Here is a 13,682-nt window from a genome sequence, read left to right as displayed (position 1 = left end):
CTTTTGATGTCTGTAGTAACTATGGTAATATTCCCTATTTTATTTCTGGTATTGGTAATTTATGGTTTTTCTCTTGTTTTCTTTATCAGCTATGCTTGAGGTTTGTAAATTTTACTGATTTTTAAAGAAAACCACATATTGGTTTCATTGTGTTTCTTTTCCTTTCTGTTTTCTGTTTTCAATTTCACCGATTTCTGCTCTTTATTATTTCCTTCCTTTACTTCCTTTGGGACTATTTTGTTTTTTCATTTTTTAGTTTCTTGAGGTCAGGACTTAGGTTATTGATTTGAGATTTCCCCCCCCTCTTTTTTACTGCTGGCAATTTGTGTTATAAAATCCCCTCTAAAAAACTGTTTTAGCTACATCCCACAGATTTTGATATGTCATATTTTAATTTTCATTCAGGTCAATGTATTTCTTAATATCCCTTGAGACTTCCTCTATGACCCATGGAGTATTTGGAAATGTGTTGTCTAGTTTTCAAGTGTTTGGCAATTTTCCTGTTATCTTTCTGTTATTTATTTCTAGTCTGTCTTGTGATCAGAGAACACACTCTGTAAAATTTCAATTATTTTACATTAGTAGAGGTTTGTTTTATGGCCCAGGATATGTTCTATTAGGGTAATGTTCCACGGGTGCTTGAGAATGATGTGCATTCTGCTCTTGTTGGGTGGAGTGCTCCCTAAATGCCAACTGGATCCTGTTGGCTCCTGCCGTTCTAGCCTCCATGGTGTCTGAGAGAAATCTACTGTCCATAGAATTGTTTTTCAACCTACAGGTAAGGTGTCATTTCTCTCTTACTGATTTCAAGATTTTTTTCTTTGTCTTTAGTTTACTGCACTTTGACTATGATGTTTTTTTCACATAGATTTTTTTGGGTATTTCCAGCTTGAGTTCACTGAACTCCTTGCATTTGTAGGTTTATGTCTTTTGCCAAATTTGAGTAATTCAGCTATTATTTCTTCAAATACTTTTTCAGTCTCATCCTCTTTCTTCTCTTCTGGGATTCCAATGACTTGAATGTTAGATTTGTTACAGTCCACAGGTCTCTGTGACTCTGTTCATGTACGTGTGTATGTGTGTATATTTATATGTCTATTTTCTTTTTCTTCTTCAGATTGGATAATTTCTTGTATTCTATTTTGAAGTTAACTTTTTTATTCTGTTCCCTTCATTCCACTGTTGAGCCCATGTATTATTCTATTTCATTTATTTTGTCCTTCAGTTTTAACATTTCCGCTTGGTTTTTCTTTTATCTTCTATTTCATTGATAGACTTTCTAAATTTTCATTTATTTTAAATGTGTTCATAATTGGTCATTGAAACATTTTTATGGGGACTGCTCTTAAAATTTACATCAGATAATTCTAACTTTTCTTTCATTTCACTGTTGGCCTCTATTGTTCGTCTCTCTATATTGGAGATGAGAGTTCCCTAGTTCTTGGTACGATGAGTGATTTCTTTATTGAAATCTGGACATTTTGATATTATCTTATGAGACTCAAGGGTTATTTAAACCTTCTGCTTTATCTGTTTTCCTTTGACACTGTCCCGGGAAAGGGGGTCACCACCTCGTAAAGCAAGGCGGAGGCAGAAGCCCGGACTTCCCACTCAGACTTCCCACTCAGCCTCCACTGATCCCCGGTGGGGGCGGGGCTCCTCATCTCTGCTGGGCAGGGGTGAGAACTCCAGTTCCCCGGGTGGCCTCCACTGACATCATGGGTGGGAGTGGGGGGGGGGGGGGGGGCGGAAGGAGCGGCCCTGTTCCTGCTGGGTGGTAGAAGTCTTGCCTCTCTCCTAGGCTTCCTCTGACACCACCCCAGCTGGCTTGCTATGTCCAGGCGGAGGTGGAAGTTCAGGCTCCCTGCTTGTCCTTTGCTGGTATAGGTGAAGGGGGCACTACATCTTTTTTTTTTTCTTTCTGAGGGGTTTGGCTAGAATAGAGTGGTTATTGTTGAAAAGTTTTCTATCTTGCTAGACTTCCCTTTTCCAGGTCCTTTGGCCTGAGAGAGCAGGCTTTTGTTGGCGTGGTCCGTACCCATTGGAATTTTTATGTTGCTGGCTTTCCCAGTAAGTCTGAGAAATACGGCAGAAAGAAAGCCCAGGGAACCCACCGCCATGGCATTCCTGGGGTCCCAATTTCCCTAGCTGGTCTGCCTTCTTTTTTCCATCTTTCAGAATCTTATTATGTTCGTTTGATGTGTAATGTCCAGGGTTTTTAGTTGAACTTAATGGGCGGAGTAGGGAAAAGTACTCCATCTTTTTGGAAGCAGAAGTCCCTAATGTATTTTCACATTATTTATTTAGAAGTCACTTTAAGCTGGGTGAAAACAAAACAAAACCAAAAAATGAGTGTAAATTTAGCCTTTGAAAGAGAATTTATTTGTTTATTTATTTGAGGTTCTGGGGCTGGGATTTGAACCTGGGACCTCGTATGTGAGAAGCTGGTGCTCACCCACTGAGCCACATTGGCTCCCCGGAGTTGTTTTTTTTCCATTTGTTTCCATGTTGTTTTTGTTTCTTTGTTGTTTTTTTGTTTTGTTTTGTTTTTAGGAGGCACCAGGGACCAAACTCAGGACCTCCCATGTGGGAAGCAGGCGCTCAACTGCTTGAGCCACTTCCGCTTCCCTGAAACAGAATTTAAATAGAGGATTGCTGAGTTTGTCCTTAGTCCTTCGGGATATTGAGCACCAATATTCTTTAGGAGTAAACCTTGTGCCCTGGATTTTCCAGGGCAGTCTGCATTTCAAGTAATTTCATTGTTTTATATAGAGGCATTTCATCAACTAAAACAGATCCTTTCTCAAAAAAATAAATTTAAAAATCCGAGTTCTTAGTTTGGAAAATTAGGTCACTCTATTTGGTTATGAGATACCAGAGTCAATTCATAGGCAGCTAACATTTATTCTGATGCATTCTTTTACTAATCATGGGTGATTGCTAGAACATAATGATAAAAATAACAATAATAAAAGTGAACATTTACAAAATATTTTAGTATGAGCAGATATTGAGGCAAGCTTTTTATTCAAGTCTCATGTAAAATTCACGATAGGCCTGTTAAGAAGATAGTAATATTTTCTCCAGTTTACAGATAAGTAAACAGAGGCTTAGAGAAGTTAATTAAATTGCTTAAATTTATACAACCAGCAATGTCAGAGCTGGGAGTTGGCCGTGAGTCTTTCTGATGCCATCATCTATGCTGTATACCAGTGTCGTATGATAGAAATATAATGTGAGCCACATTTGTAATTTAAAATATTCTAGAAGCACACTAAAAGAGTTAAAAGAAACATGAAATTCATTTTGATAATATATTTCATTTAACCTACTATAGCCAAAATATTAACAATTCAGCAATATAAAAATTATTGAGACATTTTACATTCTTATTTTTCTTACTAAGCCTTAGAATTCTGGTATGTATTTCACACATACAGCACATCTCAATTTGGATACTAAATTTTCATTAGGAATAATTGATCTGTATTTAGATTTCATAAAATTTACAGTTGAATAAGTAGAGTCACATGTCCAAACTGTCCAAATTGTTCCAAACATACTCAAAAGTTCTCTAACTCAGTTAAGTATTTTTAAATTAAGATAAAAAAAACAAAGTTTCATTTTTTTTTTCTGTCATGGTACAGGCATATTGCAAGGGCTTAATAGTCACATATGGCTAATGGCTGCTGTATTGGATAGCACAGCTCTCTAGGTTATTTTGCTACCCTTCCTGAATTCAGTGTTCTGTTGAGGGTCGAACCTCAAGGGGAACAAAACCTAGGCCATCGCCAGAAAGCGTGAGAAAATTCAGGGAAGTGAAAGAAAGAGTCAGCCAAGAGTCAAGAGAAAAGACCTTCATTTGGCTGCTATTGAGGTTAGAGTAAATTCTATAGTCCTAGGTGACCAGGAAAGGAAGTTAAAAGTGGTTTCTTCCATTTCTGAGAATGACTCATTTGTGCATCCTACCAAACCTAGCTTTTCAATATAGGCTATGTCTTTTTAAAAAATTTTTTACATTAAAGATTTATTTATTCCCACACCCCCGCCTCTGTCATCTCTCTATGACCATTTGCTGTGCATTTTTCTGTGTCTGCTTGTCTTCTCTTTAAGTGGCACAGGGAACCGATCTTGGACCTTCTGGAGTGGGAGAGAGGTGATCATTCTCTTGTACCACCTTAGCTCCCTGGTCTGCTGCATCTCTCATTGTGTCTCCTCTGTGTCTCTTTTCGTTGCATCATCTTGCTATGCCAGCTCTCTGCTTGGGCCAGCTCACCACGTGGGCTAGCTTGCCTTCACCAGGAGGCCCTGGGAATTGAATCTTGGGCATCCTGTATGGTAGACAGAAGGCTGATTGCTTGAGCCACATCTGCTTCCCATAGGCTATGTCTTGATCTGTGAAGGATACAAGCCAAATAAAAACGTCACTGATGGCCTAACAGGGCAGCTCTGCATCTGAGCATGTCCAGGAGGTCACCAGCTGTGTTCCTGTCATAGTCATGTGGTAACAGGTCCAAGTCAAAGATGAACAGAACCCTCCACCTCAGAATGGAAAAGGTCTCATTTATTCCCACTGTAATTGTTCATGGAAGGTTCCAGGTTATGGAACATGTCCTGAAGTAACAGAAGTTATACTCTTGAGCTTTAGTTTCTGACCTTTTAAAACTCAAACCCGAAATTAATCTCAGGAACACTCTTAGGAATTTAAAAAAACTATTGTGTTAGTTTTACAAAGTAATTGATAAGATGGGGTTTGAAGTAAAAGGAACTCAATTTAAGAGATTTACATTAAAAAATTTACTGGAATATATTTTTGTTCCTTTTATAGAAAAGCGAGATGATGAATATAAAACTAATATCTCCTTTGGTTTGGAGGGCAGGTATCTACTGTCATGTACACTGAGAGTTAACTATATGGTACAGCACCAAGAATGACATCATTCATGATCTCAATGGTTGGAAATCTTGCATTTTTATGTGCTTAAAAAATTAAATTACCACTTTAATTTGATTATTTTTGTGTGTTTTGTTGCCACAAGAAGAGAAAGAGTGAGGACTCTGGGCTCTCACTATATGGCAGCTACATGGTGGACGTGGATAGCTGCCATTCCCAATGCATGAAAAGCCAAATGGATAGACTTTTGCACTGTATAGAAGCTCAGGGTGAAGAGAACTTGCTTTTTGGGTCCCTGATTTAGTAGGATGTGGGCTGGGGGCACTGTCACCATGTGAAGGAAGTCTATCTTCAGCAGGAGAGAATGAGACCAAGTCACAAAAAAGTAGAACTAGGAGATGGTCAGGATGACCTTGTTTGACCTCATTTAACCCTAGACTCAATTGCGTTTGACACAAGAGCTCCCCCTATGCTGCTTCCATCAGATTTCCCAGTATGTGGGCCAATATTTTTCTTAAGATAATTTGAATTGAGCTTCTGCCCAGATTGTTATCTTTGTATTAAAACAAACAAACAAACAAACATGCTAGGAAGTTATGTCAGTTTGCTAATAAGTTACTCCGGGTAATGAACTTATCAGGTAATTTTTATTTTCTTTTATTCCCTACCCCTACCCCTGCCACACTTCGAGAGTGAATATGTAATATTTACTTCTAAAAACCTATTTTTGGATCAAGTTATGACATGATTGACTTTGAGGACAGGAAACATCCCATTTGAAAAACAAAGAATCATTTTATGGACCACAGCGTTATAGGTTAAGTGCAGCTACCCATCATCCAATTTCTCTTTTCCCCTTGTCATCCAAGAGAAAATTTTCTAAGAGAGCAGGAGTTGGCTATCTCTCCACTTCCATCCTACACTCGTTATTAGACCCTGCGCACCTGCCCCATCTCTTCACTGAAACTTGCTTCCTTGAGGCCATCAGTGACCTCTGCTTTGCCAAATCCAATAGATAGTTTTCAGTCTCATTTCAGATTGTTTTGTTTCATTGAGTCTGTCCTTATTGACCCTGCCAGCTGTACCTTCTTTCTGGAAGAGTTCTCTTACTCTGCTTCTGTGACACTACTCTTTTTGGGTTCTCAAACCTCTCTGATTAGTCTGTTTTCATCAGTTCTGTTTTCACACGTTGGTGTTCTCCAAGGTTCCATCCTAATCACAGTTCTTCTGAAAGTATCCTTATCCCTGGGCAATCAGATCCCACTCCCACTATTCCAACAATGGCTACTCCCAAGTCTATACCACTATCCAGACTCTCTCCTCATTTGCATCGAGGTTAAGAGTATGGGATTTGGAGCCAGACTGACTAGATTTATTTTTCCTTTCTTGTATTTTATTTTATTTTTTAATTTTAAAATTTTGATCAGACTGACTGATTTTAAATCTGTCTCTGACACTCTGCTGTGTGATCTTGGGGGAAGTTAATAAACTCTCTGTACCTCATTTCCTTTGTCTAAAAAAATGAGGCTAATAATAGTACTTCATATGTTATGAAGATTGTATAAGGTTATATACATAGGGATCTTAGAATAGTTGCCAGCTCAGGGCTAGTTTCCACCTGAATGTTCCACAGGCTCCTCAAACTCAATATGTCTAAAGCTGAACATCTGTTTCCCTTCTAGCTTGCTTTTCATTCACTTTCTACCTAAGATGGTGTTTTAGTTTGCCAGGGTTGCTATAACAAATACCATAAACTGGTTGGCTTAAACAAGAGGTTATTGTCTGACAGTTTTGGAGGCCAGGAGTCCATGCCTACTGTGAAATCTTTAGTGTTCCGGTGGTGACTTGTCAGCAATCCTCCATCACATGGTGATCTATTTCCATGCCCAAATTGCCTTTGTTTCTAAGCACTGCAGTCATGTTGGATTAAGGCCCACCCTGATTCAATTTGGCTTCATCTAAACAGGATCTTTGAACAGCCTCCTTACAAGTGAGTTCACACTCACAGGACGGGCGGGTGGCAGTTAGACCTTTAACGTGGCTTTGTGGGGGATGTGATTCAATCTACCACAGATGGTATCATGACCAGGCACTTCAGCACCGTTAAGAGCCTGCAATTCCACTTTAATTCATTCTTCCACTTACTCCCCTATCTAATCATTCACCAATGGTGTCTGTTTCAGCTCTGATTTCTCCAAGTCATTTTTTCTTCTCCTTCTCTAGGACCATTATATCTTAACTGCTCCTTATGTTTCTTTTCTCGTTCCTCTAAATTAGTTTTCCATATAGCAGAGCATACTGCTAAAATCTAAGTCTGAGGGAACTCCTGCTCCATGGGTGGTTCTCCTTTGCCTACTAGACAGCTCCAAGTTTCTCAGCATAAAATATGTCCTCAATATTTGATTCCTGCCTATCATTCATTCAACAAACATTTGTTGAGCACTTACTACTTGTTGGCCTAAAGTCTTGCCACCCCGGTCTGACATTTTTACTGAAACAACACCATGCTACTTATAGTTTCTTGAACTCATGTCCTATTTCTTTTCCCTCGGGGATGGCTCACAAGTTATTCTCTGCTTGGAATGCCCTTTCTCAAAGTCATTTAGTGTCTGAGTCAGGCCTGGGATTCATATTTCCTGGCTCTTTACCCAGTGCTCTCTGTCTGCCACATCACAGTTCAGGATGAAGCATCAACTGTGGAATGTGTAGAAGCCTGTCAATGAAGGCTCCCTGAAACAACGAGTGGTATTTACGATAACGACCAGGCTAATTCTAGGGGATATTTACTAGTACTTACGGAAGTTGTCATATATCACTTTCTCCCTTCTCTTACCCTTTGATCTTAGAAAGCCCAAGGAGTTTCTGTCATCTTTGTTAGAAAACACAGGAGGTGAGATGCTGTCTCTTGTATTGGTCTAACACACTGCTCTGGACAAGGGGCCTAAGATACCTGGATGTGTCATCGATCCTTTTACCCAAATTTGACTGAAGGTGGAGATGCCTAAGGATAAGATTCTGGTCAGTCAGCTCCCCATCTTCTTTCTCCTGCCCCTCTGATCTAGACAACCATTCACACATTGATTAATTCCGGCAGCAAACCTTCATTCCGCGTCCATTTTGTGGGAGGTGCTCTCCAGAACCACCTTCACGGCCTGCAGGCTCAGGCTTGTAATCCTTTTCTTTTCTCCCAAGATTTCACTCAAAGCGTGGGGTTTGTTGTCCCTTCCCCCCTCGCTGTCCTGTCTAACAGTGGAGTCGGTCCTAGTCTCACTGCTTTAATCCTGGATTCTCTTCCCCTTCTGTTGTCCAGATTGATTTGCAAATTTAAAGTGGCCTCTTGACTTCTCTCCCTCCTGCTTCTTCCTTAGGTGAATCTAGGAACTTTTTGGGACATCTGTCTTGGGAGCCTGGGCACAGAAAGTGTCTGTGTTTGGGAATGGTGGTGGTGAACACATCAGGAGTAGAATTTAGGGGCTTTGCTTAGAAGTTAGTCTAAATCCTAACCTAGAACAGACTGAGAGAAACAGAAGAGAATATGTGACGTGGAGCAAACTCCAAAAGTATTTTAAAAATTCTCTAAGGATTAGCTTTCCTATGAGACAGGGGAAAAAACAACAGCATTTCTGACTTAGAGGAAGACTATGTCATCTGGTCACTCAGTGCCTCTGCAAAGATTTCGCTTAGGAAACACATACCTGCGGGGAGAGGCAGCAGATTTAAATGTGCAGAGCATCACTTCTAGATCAATGACTATCATCTCTCTCCTCATCTCCGAAAGCCACCTGTGACAGTGACTGAGCAAAGTCAAACATACAGGAAGTCTCATTATTTTAGTTGTTTTGTTTCTGAAAATGATCACTTGACAGCCAATTTCTCCTTAGTTCATAGAGGAAAACAAGACTTTAAGAAAAGATGAGCTTTTTTGGCTTTCCTCAAAAAGCTGCTCTAGCTGGGGTGGACAGATGAGGGTGCTGGTGCCTGGGCTGGTATTGAGAAATGGTGCGCAGCATCTTCTCTGGGTTGCTTCCTCTCCTGTCATGGGCCAGCTCCACACGGGTCAAGGAGGCCCTGGGTTTGAACCACGGACCTCCCATGTGGTAGGCAGACGTCCTCTCCATTGGGCCAAGTCCGCTTCCCTTTTTTCTTTTATTTTATGGTACTGGGGCTGGGGATTGAAGCCGGGACCTTGTATGTAGGAAGCCAGCACTCAACCACTGAGCCACATATTGCCCCCCCCCCGAGCTGGTTGTTTCATTTGTTTGCTTGTTTGTTTTTGTTTTTAGGAGGTACCTCCAATGTGGGAAGCAAGCGCTCAATTGCTTGAGCCACATCTGCTTCCTAGCCTTTTAATTATAATCTGGTTTTTCACGCAGATTGGCCTACAGGGAGCCAATGCAGTCATCAATTAATCTAGTATCAGGCCTGCTTTATGGGCTAGCTCTTCTTGTATTTAATTGGTCTGCATTCTGTTTTCATATGTGACTTTCAGTGAGGAATTTGGTGAGGGGAGTCTGACTCTAAGACATGGCTGTGCTCTCTGTTAAATGCCAGCTTCCGAGGCTGTCCAGCTAGAGGGCCAGAACATGGATAGCAGAGGATTAACCCTGAAAGTGACAACTATGTGTACCTGTTTGGGTTGCCCATTATACAGATTAGAAAACTGATTGCTACTGGAAAGTTGTTTTGATATAATACTTACTGCAGAACATGGCTCTCAGTTCACTCTGAGGTCTGCTCTGGATTTATGGAATGCATAAATCCTCTGGAATGCAAGAGGAAAGAGAAGACAGTATTTGACCACTCTTTTATGTTTTATATTGGAAATCTATACTTGGAAGGGACTCCAGGTTTAGTTTAGTCAAAGTACGTAAGTACTGAATAAAAAAGAGAGTGTAGTTTTCACAATCATCTGTTTGTTCACTATAGAAAAAAACAGAAAAAACAAAACAAAACAAAACACCCCACCACTTAAATACTTACAAAGGATCCAATATTATATAATAGGTTCGTTAGTTAGTTATTAATTGCCCCATCATCAGCAACCAGACTCTCAGTGCCTCAGTTTCCTACCTATAAATGACAATAAGATAAAAATCATTCATTAAGTACTTCCTTTGTGCCAAATGCTTTCCTAAGTGCTCAGCCTTAGAATTAGCTCATTAATTCTCATAACTGACCTAGGAGGCAGATACCATCGCATAATCATTGTACAGAAGAAGAACTTGCCCAAGATCATAGAGCTAGTAATTAGGAATGTTTTTAAACCCAGGCATTTTGGATCCTGAATCCATCCTTCTAGACCAGGGGTACTTAACCTTCTTTGTTCCACAAACCCCTTTGCCAGTCAGGTGAAACAAATACCACCATAATTTATTTATCGCATACATTCATAAGTGAAGGAAATGCTAGGTTTTAGTTAGAGGTCAGAGAAAATGAAGAGAAGTTGACTTTTTTCAGTTCAAGTTCATGGACTCCTGAAGTCTTTCCATGGACCCCTTGGGGGTCTGTGGACACCTAGTTAAGAACCCCTGTTCTAGACACTTCACTACCTCACAGAATTAAATGAGTTAATACATGTCAATACAATACAATACAAGCCTAGTTCCTAAGGCTGCCACAACAAATGGCCACAAATTTGGTGGCTGACAACAACAAAATTTTTTTGTCTCACTCTTCTGGAGTCCAGAAATCTGAAATCGGAGGTGTCAGCAGGTCCACACTCCCACTGGGGGAGAATCCTTGCTTGCTTTGCCCAGCTTCTGGAGGCTCCAGGCATTTCCCGGTGTGTGGTTACATAACTCCAGTCACTACCGCTGGCTTCAGATGGCCTTTCCGTTCTCCCTGTGCCTCTCCTACGGGTGTCTCTTAGAAGGACCCTTGTCAATGGATTTAGGGGCTACCCAGATAATCTGGGAATGATACCATCTCAAGATCTTTCATTTACTTATATCTGCAAAGACTCTTTTTCCAAATATGGTCACATACCCACAGGTTCCAGGGATCAGGACATGGTTATGGCCTTTTTGGGGCTACGCAAAAAGCCCACATCAACAGGTACAACACTTAGTGTCTGACACACTTTAAGCTCTAATAGCTGTTAGCCGTTATTATTATTGCCCATTTATTACTATTGCCCAAGTGGCCCTGGGAATTGAAACCCCACACCTTCTGTATCCAACCAAGCCCCTTCGCCCTTTCCAAGACCTTTATTCTGCTGTGTGTTCTTCCCTAGGGAGAATCAAACTAAGACCTCACCTTGGCTTGAATTACCCCATTTGAAACTGCCTCCATAAAAAATATCCTGTGTTTAAAACTTGTAATTTTTAAATTGATGCTTCCTATCTTACTTCTACTATTCCCTTTATTTATTTCTTCTCTAGTCCCAGCACACTTCTGGAAGTGCCTCTCCACTTTTAATCATATGAAAAAAGTCATCCGTCCATTGGGACTGCATATTTTGAATCCTGTGACAGCTTTGCCCAAACCTTAAGGACATTTACACATAGTACTTTTTTTGCTAGTATCCGAGAAACTTGAAAAGTCAAAACTATCAGAGAGAGTAAAGCTTGTAAGACTGTTTACAGTCCTGGGAATTACATTCACTGCTGTTTTGAACTCAGAGAATTCTAAAATCTGGGGAGATGCTTTTATTATTTCCTTACTCTATAAGCTAAGCAGAGGAAAATGATTCTTCAGCTTATAGTTGAAATCTAAGATGGTTTGTATTTTTAATGATAAGCCAGCCATCGAATCACATTTTGTCCTGAAGGAATTATTGTTCTGAGATCTTTAAAGTACAAACTACTTTTCATGGGAAATAATATTAGGGCTTGAAACCAGATTAGAAACCAACTTCTAATTTTGTTGGTGGGATAGAGGAAGGCTTTCTTCCTTCTGAGGATGCTGAAAAATGACTTTCTGAATATTGGCATGGAAGCATATTGAATCAGAAACTTGCTTTTTCAATAACAGTACTGTTTATTTTTCTGTCTTCAGTTAATCATTTGCTTCTCTAAAAACACTAACAGTTATTCAGTTTGTTTCAGTTTTGGTACCTACCCAGAATCATCCTTTTGCCAGGAAAACTTTTAGGCGAATTATTTCACCTTTTTAAAAATAAGTCTTTTCTGTGGAATATTAATTTCACTATATACTCAAATTATGAGTTTTTCTGGCATTTTTGTGTGGGTTCTTAGAGGTTACTAACAGATCAGAATTAAATCATCTTGATTTTGGTATAGACAAGTTCGGTAAGCAAATTTAGAAACTCATTGTTAAAAACCATTAATGAGAGCAAAGAATTAAAAAAGAAACAATACCCTAAGGACCATGGCTTGAGTGAAACAGCACTGATTGTTTGTAGGTAAACTCATCTGTCTGTGGCTCAAGCAAGTGTGCACCCACCTCCCACACAGGAGGTTCCGGGTTCAATCCCCCGGCCCCCAGTATCACAGAAATATTTGAAAAAATGCACTCTCTGTGTCTGCTGGCACTTCTTTAGTATGCCAGATAATGAAGAATTTTAACACCCAAACAAAGTGAAAGAAATGTCTCTTTTGCTCTTTGGGCTACAAACACTTCCTTCATTTACTTGCAGTGGATTATTCGAGAACCTGGATTCCAAAGCAAACGTGGGTTTGAGGGTAAGAGCCAGGAATAACTAAAATCGGGCTATTTTTAAAATTTTCCATGTGCTCTAGAGCCTTTAAAAAGGCTTTGCTTATTTATTTTTTAAATCTTACAGGAAGAACTGCTACCACAGGTTCATGATGAAAGAATGAGAAAGATCTATGAATTGTGATTCAAGTATTTCAGATAGCTGTGAGTACTGATGAGGAGAAGAAAGAGCGTGGACTTGCAATTTGGGTTTGAATCCTGGTGACATCACTCATTACCTGTGCGACCTCCGGCAAGTTCTACACCTCGATCCTCATCTGTCAAATATTCCCACCGCACATTTTTGAAAGCGAGATTTAAATGAACTTATGAATACAAAGAGCCAGACCTGTGCCAGACACTTGTGTAAATTGTATGTTGGAACACTGTTTGACTGTCCTGTAATGACTTCGTGGAATGTCTGGAGAAAAGAGGGCATGCGTTAAGATGCTGGTGACACCTCTGATTGGACTCATAGACAGACTGTTTAAAGCCTTAGATTTCTGCATCCTGGTCCTAAAAAGAAACTACAGTGCCTAAAAGATGAGTCAGGCTTTGATGTTTCCAGCCAATGGAGAAATAAACGTTTTTAAAATTAGTTATCTATCACATGCAAGAACTGCACAAATTATCAGTGAGGACATCAATGAATTTTGACAAATGATTACATGTATGTAACCTTTGCCCCATTCAAGTGATAGAACATTTCTCTCACCCTGAATGTTCCTCTGTGCCCCTTGTCAGTCAATATTTGTCCTTTGCAGAGGCTGCCATTGTTCTGGTTTCTATCACTGCAGATTGGTTTTGCCTTTTCGGGACCTTCGTATACCTAGAATTACATAGAATGTACTCTTTGTGTCTGGGTTCTTTCACTTAACATGATTTTGAGATGTATCCAGGTTGTTGTGTGTATCAGTAATTTGCTCCGTTTATTACTGAGTAATACCTGTTCTTGAATATATCACACTTTGTTTTATCCTTTCTTTTCTTGATGGACATTTGGGACATTTCCAGTTTGGGTCTGTTAGGAATAACATTCTTGTACCAGTCTTTTTGTTGACATGTATTTTCATTTTTCTTTGGTAAGGACCTAAGAATAGAATTGCTGGCTCAAGGGTAAGGATACATTTGC

General features: G+C 39.8%; 1 long non-coding RNA gene across 1 annotated transcript; it reads left to right on the top strand.

Annotated features, from left to right (window-relative positions):
- Positions 1–547: 547 nt before the first annotated feature.
- Positions 548–13,444, top strand: LOC131280630 (uncharacterized). The gene is made up of 2 exons (XR_009188299.2): positions 548–778; positions 12,639–13,444. It is a non-coding gene; the product is annotated as an uncharacterized lncRNA (long non-coding RNA).
- The last annotated feature ends 238 nt before the right edge of the window (positions 13,445–13,682 follow it).

The sequence above is a fragment of the Dasypus novemcinctus genome, chromosome 12 (assembly GCF_030445035.2).
Source record: "Dasypus novemcinctus isolate mDasNov1 chromosome 12, mDasNov1.1.hap2, whole genome shotgun sequence".
NCBI lineage: Eukaryota > Metazoa > Chordata > Mammalia > Cingulata > Dasypodidae > Dasypus > Dasypus novemcinctus.
The sequence above is the reverse complement of the archived record's forward strand: the minus strand, read 5'-3'. Positions and strand labels throughout refer to the sequence as shown.